Source organism: Octodon degus, unplaced genomic scaffold (assembly GCF_000260255.1).
Source record: "Octodon degus isolate 3935 unplaced genomic scaffold, OctDeg1.0 scaffold00088, whole genome shotgun sequence".
NCBI classification, from domain to species: Eukaryota; Metazoa; Chordata; class Mammalia; order Rodentia; family Octodontidae; genus Octodon; species Octodon degus.
The window spans coordinates 9,831,915-9,841,070 of NW_004524664.1; positions in this window are offsets into that span (position 1 = coordinate 9,831,915).

The following is a 9,156-nucleotide window of genomic DNA, read 5'->3' on the forward strand; positions in this document are numbered from 1 at the left end:
CTAGCAGATTGAGGTACAGGCCACATATTCTAATTTTATGTAGGGCTTTGCTCATGAATGAGCATTGGACTTTGTTAAAAGTCTTTTCTGTGCCTATTGAGATGATCATGTGTTTTTTGGGGGGGCTCTATTGATATAATGTATTAAATTTATGAATCCTACTGGTCATGGTGTATAATCTTCCCGATCATTTGCTGCATTCTATTTTATTGAGGATTTTTGCATATCTGTTCATGAGAGAGATTGGTCTGTAATTCTCTTTTATGGTTGAGTCTTTCTCCAGTTTTGGTACCAGTATAATACTTGCATGTAGGAATGATTTTGGCAGTACAGTTCATTTTTCCATTTCATTGAAGAGTTTGAGGAGAGGTACTGGGGAGATGGCTCAGTAGAATAGGTGCTTTCCTGGCAAGCACAAGGGCCTGAGTTCAATCCCTGGTTCCACCAAAAAACCAAAACAAAACAAACAAAAAACCACAAAAACAAACAAACAAACAAACAAGAGTTTGAGGAGTATTGGATTAATTGGATTAATTAAATCTCTCAATTTCTTGCAGAATTCAGCTGTAAATCCATCTGGACCTGGGCTTTTATTTGTTGTTAAGATTTTTAAAATTACATTTTCAATTTAATTGACTGATATTGGGTTATTCAGAGTTTTTGTATCTTCTTGATTCAGTTTTGGTAATTTGTACCTATCAGGAATCTGTCCATTTCTTCTGTGTATTCAATTCTGTGATTTTCAAAATAGTTATTGATGATCTCCAGAATTTCCACAGGATCTTTAGTGATTTCATCCCTTTCATTCATCATTGCTTGATTTTGAGTTTCTTGTTTCCTTTTTTAATGGACTTTGATGGGGGTTTATTAATTTTATTTAATATTTCAAAGAACCATCTCTTTGATTCATTGATTCTTCACATATTTTATTTGTCTCAATTGCCTTTATTTTTGCTCTAATCTTTACAATTTCCTTCCATCTTTGGGCTTTCACCTTGGTTTGCTGTACTTTTTCTAAAAGCTTGACGTGCACCATTAGGGCACGTATTTGTTTTTGTTCTGTTTCCTTAACGTCTGAGTTCACTGCTATAAATTTTCCTCTCAGAGCTGCTTTCATTGCATCCCACAAATTCTGGTAAGTTGTGTTTGAATTTTCATTGAATTGTAGATATTGTTTAATTTCTTGTTTAATTTCATCTGTAACCCATTGGCTTCTGAGGAAGGTGTTGTTTAATTTCTGTATGTTTATGGGAATTTGTGGTTTCTTTTGTTGTTAATTTCCAGTTTCATTGCACTGTGGTCAGATAATATGCATGCCATAAATTCTGCTTTCTTGCATTTACTTAAGCATGGACCAGGATGTGGTCTCTTTTAGAGATATATGCAGATGAAAAGAATGTATATGAAGGTGTTGTTAGGTTGAATATGCTATTTATATCCACTAAGTCCATTTGTTCAAAGGTTTGGTTCAGTTTTGCTACCTCTTTGCTAGTTTTTTATCTACTTGATCCATCTTTCTGAGATAAGGGAGTGTTAAGGTCCCTGTTCAGACTATGTTATTGGTTATTAGAGTTTTCATGTCCATTAAAATTTGTCTTATACATAGCCAGTCCTGCAGATGACCCACTACTATTATGGACTACTGGACTATATTGGAATATTTTGTTGAATTCATGCACCTACAACATTTAAATGACAATGGAATACCCTTCTTGGACAAAATTAAACAAAAAAGGGGATACAAATGAATGACCATTTTTTATCTTTATATACAAAATAGGATAGATATACAGCTACTTTCTCTTAATTCAATGAGAAGAAAGATTTGCACTAATAGTGTTTGGATCGGATATCATGTCTGCATCTTGTACTATGAATAACTACTATGAAAACAATATGCAATGTATTAATTATTGAAACTCTCCTACTGATTGGTTTTGAAACTGTCTCATTTCTATTTGTTTCTCAATAAAGTTATTTAAGAAAGAGTTATGTCATTAAAAAACAAAAAAAAAAAAAAAGAAAAAATTTGTCTTATTTAGTTGGGTGCTCCCATATTAGGTGCATGCATATTTATGACTGTTATCTCTTCTTGTTGAAGTTTCCCCTAACAAGTATGTAGTGATCTTCTTTATCTTATTTGATTATTCTTGGTTTATAGTTCACACTGTGTGTAAACAGAGTAGATATCCTGTTTTTTTTTTCCTGAGTTCCTGCAGTATGTAATGTTTTCCATCCCATAACATTCAGCCTATGAATTTCTTTTTGGGTTAAATGTGTTTCTTGGATTTTGTTTCTTGATTCATGCTGCCAATTTATTTCTTTTTAATTGGTGAACTGAGTCCATTTGAAGTGGTGGTATCAGTCTGGGTTGCAATTTGTTTTCTTGTAGGACTTGAAATACTTTGCTCTGTGCTCTTCTTGACCTGCTTGTGTTGAGAGAAATATGCTGTTATTCTGATGGGTTATCCTTTACATGTGATTTTGTGGCTTTTTGTATGTTGTTATTTTACTGAATTTCTGAAGCCTCAATTATTATATGTCTAAGTGTAGATTTAATTGCATTGATATTATTTGGAGTTCTACATGGCTCACTTATCTGAATGTCCGATTGTTTCCACATATTTGGGAAGTTTTCTGGTGTTACTTCTGCCCATATCTTTCTATGTCATTTGTGTGGGTTCCTTCTTTCACATCATTGCCTATTAGTCTTATGGTGTTTATTACTGAATCATCTTGCAGTTACTGAATTATTATTTCCTGAATCTTTGTTGTTTTAAGAGCTTTTCCTTTTCTTTCCTAGCTATAACAATGTCTTCAAGGTCTAAAAGTCTATCTCCACTTTCATTCAAACAGTTTTGCGAACTTTAATGGAATTTTTAAATTCCCTTATGTCTCTTTGAATCTGCTTCATTTTTTAATTTTCCTCTACTTTGTTTTAGAAAAAATGTCTTCTTTAGAAATACATGGTAATTCTTTCATTATAATTATCATTTATTTTATTACTTGGGAGATTTTTTTTCTGATATGATTTCCTCCATACACTTGTGCAGTTGTTTCTTTACTTCAGTTGCTGTTATTTCAGAGAATTTGGGGGTGTGACTTCCAATTTCCTCTATGTTAGTGTTTCCTGGGTTTTTTCTGTGTGATCTTAAGGCCTGAGATTGCATTTTGCTTCTTTGTTTTGACATTTTCTATTTCAGGGAGAACTCTTTATTTTGATTTCTTTGATACTTTTTTGTTACAGTTTGATTTTAGGTAGCTGTATCACTGGAATCAGAACCTCTCTATAAAGAGCCTGTTTTTCAGCTATCTCTTCTGTTTAAGAGATTCTTGTTTCGTTGTGTCCTAAGATTTTGCCTTCTCTGTTGAGAGTGTGATATTGGTTTCTGTTTGGCACAGTTGTCTATCCTTTGGTATATGGCTTTGGTGAGTTTGTTACCCAAGCACTTCCCAATATTATTACCCAAGGAAGAACATGTGGTTAGAACAGATATTGTATTCTAGTTACAGTAGTACCATTAGCAATACTAATGCCAGCAAATAAGATTTAGAAATTAACAAACTTTGGTAACTAATGGTATTGTATTTTAGACCATAGATGCAAACACTATAACTATATAACAAAGCATATCATAAATAGGCAATTTGTGTGTAAACTAGTTCCCACGAGCTTTGTCTGGGCTCCTACTCTTCACATACCTAGAGTCCTCCAAGCAGACTAATTCACCTAAGTTACCTCCTGCCACCTCTGTTGTTGGAGGATTTTCCTGTATGTCTGGGCTTCAGTCTGGGCCTGCTGAGCTAGAAGTATGCCTCAGCTCCCTTGGTCCAGCCACAGGCCTCAGCCTCTCTTTCCAGAACCAAGCTGCTGAACACCACCTGGTGGGCTGTACTCCTGAGCTCCTCTGGGCTGCTGAACTCCACCCTCCAGGCTGCACCCCCCATGTGCTTTTAAAAGTTCTGTACCCTCTCCATAAAGGTTAGTTCAGCTTGTCAGGGGAGATACTTTTAATCATTCAAAGAGAATATAATGATTTTTGAATAAGAGATACTGCCTCTCTAAAGGGAAATGATCCAATTAACCACTTTATTTGATTGATATCTAATCCAGATTGGAAAACTCATGCCAAAAAGTATTCTCTGAGATTCAGTAAACTAGAAAGGAGAAAATATAACCATTTATCTTGGCCTAACCTAGATATAATTTTGCCATGTGGTTGTTAAATCAGGAAGACAAAATCTAGGTGATGACATTTTCTAATATTAATCTAACCAATTGGTCTTAACAGTCATTTCTATATCTAGGATAACTATGGATTTTGGCACATAAAATTCTTCGGAAACATTTCAGAAATATTGGATTAGAGTGTGCAGCTGAAATAGTTTGGCAGAAAATGAATATAACTCTCAATCAATTTGAGCATCCATTTTATTGAGGAAATTAATGCAACTCATATGCGTTTTATTCCTCAGCATAAAAATTTAAGCAGAAAAGTCTAATGGTTAAAATTTAGAGTGTCTATTCTGTCATCTGATTTGGGAAATGTATGCTGACTCTGCTAGTTCTATTAAAATGTTGTCTATAAAATATACTTGTGCTAGCTTGCCACAAGTTATTTTAGAGCTGCATGAAGGACTGTTATTAATGACAACTTCTCTTCCCCTTCTAATTAATTCATAACTTTGCCACTAGAGTGTTCTTATATTATAAATTTATGTCAACACTCACCTCATGCCTGCTTAAAACCTTTCTGTATCTCCACATTTCTCCACATACACTACAAGGAAAGAACAAAGTCCTTAGTTTAACATGTACATTTTCTAAAACCTGATCACCACTTACCTTTCTATTGACAAGTCCTCTAAAAGTTGGAATACTCATTACATTCTTTAACTACAGCAGATTACTTATCACAAATACCAATTTCCCCCCATTTCTATGACTTTAACTTACTCTGCCATCTAACTACAGCAGATTACTCATCACAAATACCTCTTTCCCCCCACTTCTATGATTTTAACTTACTCTGCCATCTGCCATCTTTCCTTTTCATCTGCTTTTGTGGCCAATGCCTGCTCTTTCTATTGGAATTGTTCCTATTCCTGAAGCCTGTCAAGAATTATGCATTGCTTCTCAACTATATTCACACATAACTCATATTTTATTTGGATTATATCCTAATAAACCCATCATTTCATAAATTAGGGTGAGGTTTAACTTCAATTTTTTTTTAAAAGAACTTTTCCAAAATATAAATTGAGAATACATTTAATGCTTCTATCTTGCCACACATCTTTGAAGACCTGTTGTTGTCCTGCAGGTCTCATGGCTGACTGGGACTAACAGCTCACTGTGCTGCTGAGCACAAAAAAAGAGCATCAGACTGTGCATGCATCACTAGCTCAAGAGAAAATCAAAATTGAAATTGAAAGTATTGCTTTTGTTCCCACTGAAAGGGTATTATATCTCTATCATGGATAAGTTCTTGAAAAATTGAAGTTAAACCATACCCTAAGTTAGGAGTAGTCTGCATTTGAAAAAGGACACTACAATTATTTATGGAATATAGCGTGGAACATAGAACACATATTATACAACAATGGTGTGGAAACTAATACTGTAACTTTCTGACAGTGTTTGTGTCATTTAAGGCATGACAGACTAATCTGATTACATGTTTGGTTTCTTCTTTTTGGCACTGTGGCTAATATTATGTAGGAGCATGAGAGGAGGAAGAGATAAAGCTTTTCCAAACACGATACCTTTAAAAGATAGTTCCCATCTTCCAGAATGCACAGTTATGTTAATTATATTTATAATCTCAGAACTCAACTACATGTGAAAGCAAACACAGGAAAACCTTGACTTTTTCTTATAGTAAAATACTCAACCACAAAAGAAAAATGTGAAAAAACCTGCTACATATCTGACAAAGAAAACAGAGCAGTTTGCATTTCACCGTATTTGTATTACATTTTTTAATAGGGACATAAAATATTATGGAAACCATTGATGTCATCATCATAAATTCTAGCCTTATTTTATCTCTCCACCATTTGTAAAATCCACTGAACTTTCTCAAGGATCTGAATAATAACAAAAATCCATCAAACTTCAAAGCAACTGTGGATGATTCTGCTGTCTTTCTCTTCATCCCTCTTATGGAGAAGAAAGCAGCCATACAGCCCAAATCAAAGGACAATGTCATGCATTTTCTCTTTACCCCTTTGTAGAATGGCATAAAGCAAATAGCTTTGGTGGTTGTGTAGGTATCATAGAGTTTACATTTGACAATATGCATCTACGCATTTTTGTTTTTATGCTTTTTATTTTCATGTTTTATGCTTTGTTTTGCTAAATAAGTAAAAGAATAAATCAAGCACCTCACTCAGACCAAGTCCATATTACATCAACATAGATACTCAAAATGCTAAATATAGATTCAGTTATCTAGCTAGTATTCTGCTGGCTCATAAAAATATTTTAGTATAGAAAATTTCAAAAGTATATGAAAATATGAAAAATATAAACCCCATTATATCCTCATCCAACTTCAACAATAACTAAGACACAGAAATCCCTGTTTTCTCTTTAACACCATCTTTTCTCCTCCACCCTTGAGATATTGTGACATATACCTTAAATATTGTATAATTCTGTTCATAAATATATCAGAATTGATCTTTGAAGGAAAAGGAAGCTGTTAAAAATTCAATTACAAAAATATTTTCACTCTTAAGATAGCATTTTCTTAATATTAAATATCGTTTCCATATTTCCCAGCCTGCTTGAATCAAGATGTAAATAAAATACATATATTGCAAGTAGTTGACATGCCTCTAAAAACCTCTCTCACTCTACAAGTTTACTTCTGTCTTTTCCAGTTTATTCTTGAAATTTTTTATTGTATAAGAAACAAATTCCTTTGTTCTGTGAAGTTCCTCGCCCTTATACACTGTTGACTGCATCTTCACAGTGTCCTTGAGCATGTTCTTCAGTCCTCATGTTCTTCAGTTCTTGTAATTTGGAAGACTCAGATGCATAAGCAAATTTGGGTTCAATTGTCATTTTGTTTTTTGACTAGATTTGGTTGATCTGGATAGTAGGAAATAGGAAAGATAAATCTTTTGCAAAAGGAAAGGTGACCAAGAGATGGAAGGAAGAGTAAGGGAAGAAAGGAGAAGAGGATAAAAATAAAATTAAGATGTACATGTGCTAATTCCCCATGAGGAACATAGACATTATGCGTTGAAGACATGTACTAATAAGAAATTAAAATTGAAAAACAGTAGAACCGATGAACTGTGCTTAAGTGAAGAGAGAAGGGAAAAAAAGAAAGAGAACAAAAGAAAATTTAAGGGAAGACTATTTGTTTTTCAAATATATTATTTTAGAATTGATGCTTTTCTAACATTTTGCAAATTGACTTGATGTTTTTATATTTAGGGCATAGCAGGAGAGATAATCAAGGACATAGTTGTGTCTGTGATAGAGTGTTTAAGAATATGACTAACCCTAACTTGGTCCAGTTCTTTGCTTTTAACACTATATTTGCATATTTAAATTCAGTAGCTCCATTTGGGTCCTTTCTTGGAAAGAGTGAAAAATGTGGAACATGAATGTAAAATTGAATGAACGTGACAGTTCCTGTGGTGAAGTGTCCTTATCTAATACAGAAGTAAATCTGGGGTTGTCCTCAGCATTTGTGATAGCATGTTAAAATGAGATACATGGGGCCGGGGAGATGGCTCAGTGGACTAAGTGCTACCCTGGCAAGTACAAGGGCCTGAGTTCAATCCCCGGTTCTGCCAAAAAAAAAAAAATAAATAAATAAATAAAAAATAAAAATAAAAATAAAAATAAAATGAGATACAAATAGGCCAAAAATTAGCTACAAAGGGCATGGGGGATAAATCCACATATATAGAAGGTAAAGCAAATTTTGCATACCTATTCACCAACACCCAAATCCTCTCACTTAATTAGAGAATACAAAAATGGTGAAGGACGATTTTTGGCGAAGAATGACATGCCCTTAGGTACATCTCCCGCTTGTTGAAGATCCTTCCAATCGGCCATCCAGGATATGATTCTTTCTGATAAATGAGAGGGACAGTGGAGTAGATTGACACTGTATTCATGGTCCCATCAAAAACTTATGTTAACATTTAATTTTCAGGTGGGCAAAGTGGCATATGCCTATAATCCAAGTTACTTATGAGGATATGGTATGAGGTTCACAAGTTCAAGGCTAGTTTAGGCAAATTAGTGAGAATTTGTGTCAAAAAAGAAAAGTCTGGAGTGTAGCTCAGTGGCAGAGGACACTTCTCTTTGGTCCACAGTACTAAAAATATAATAATTTCTGGATATTTTCCAATGTAACTTTGTTTTTTCATTATTTATTTATTTCTAAATCAAGAAAAATTCATATAATTAGAATTCTCAAAGTAGAAAGGGTAGGCAATAAATATTTAGATTTAAAATTTCTGAATTTAGTTGAACTTATAACACCACATTTCCAAGAAAAATGAACCTTTTGCACAAGAAATTTGAATAAAATCATACCAAGATACACAAAAATGAAATTGTCCAAAACTTATTCTGAAGAAAGAAATCATTAACATATATACATAAAAATATTAGCTATGGAAGAACAAAATTAAATAGCATCTTATTCCACATTAGAAAGAAAAAAAAAGACCGAGATTATAAGAAACTAGACTAATTAAAGGACTGAAAGAAAGAAAAAAATCTGTCCTCTCTGAATTTTATACTTAGCCAACATATCCTTGAAAACTAAAAGTAAAATATTTTCCAGTTATACAAACTTGGAATACTCTAACACCTTCAGATGTAGCATATAGGAAAAGACAAAGAGCATAATGCAGAAGGCAAGAGAAGCTGTAGTATGCTCCTGGATGAACAATAAAGAGCTCTTAAAATGATAGTTATGAAGGACTATATAATATCATTCTGGTCTTCTGAATATGGACTGCTTGTCATGACATGCCATTTGCTGCTATGATGTCTCTCAGGTAGATGGTTTTTCAAAAAGAAGGGGGTGGTGAATGAAAGCAAGAGACAGGAAAAGGAATATTGTGGGACTGTCCTGCTTCAAGGTTGTATATGGTGAGATTTTTGGACTTATGTGT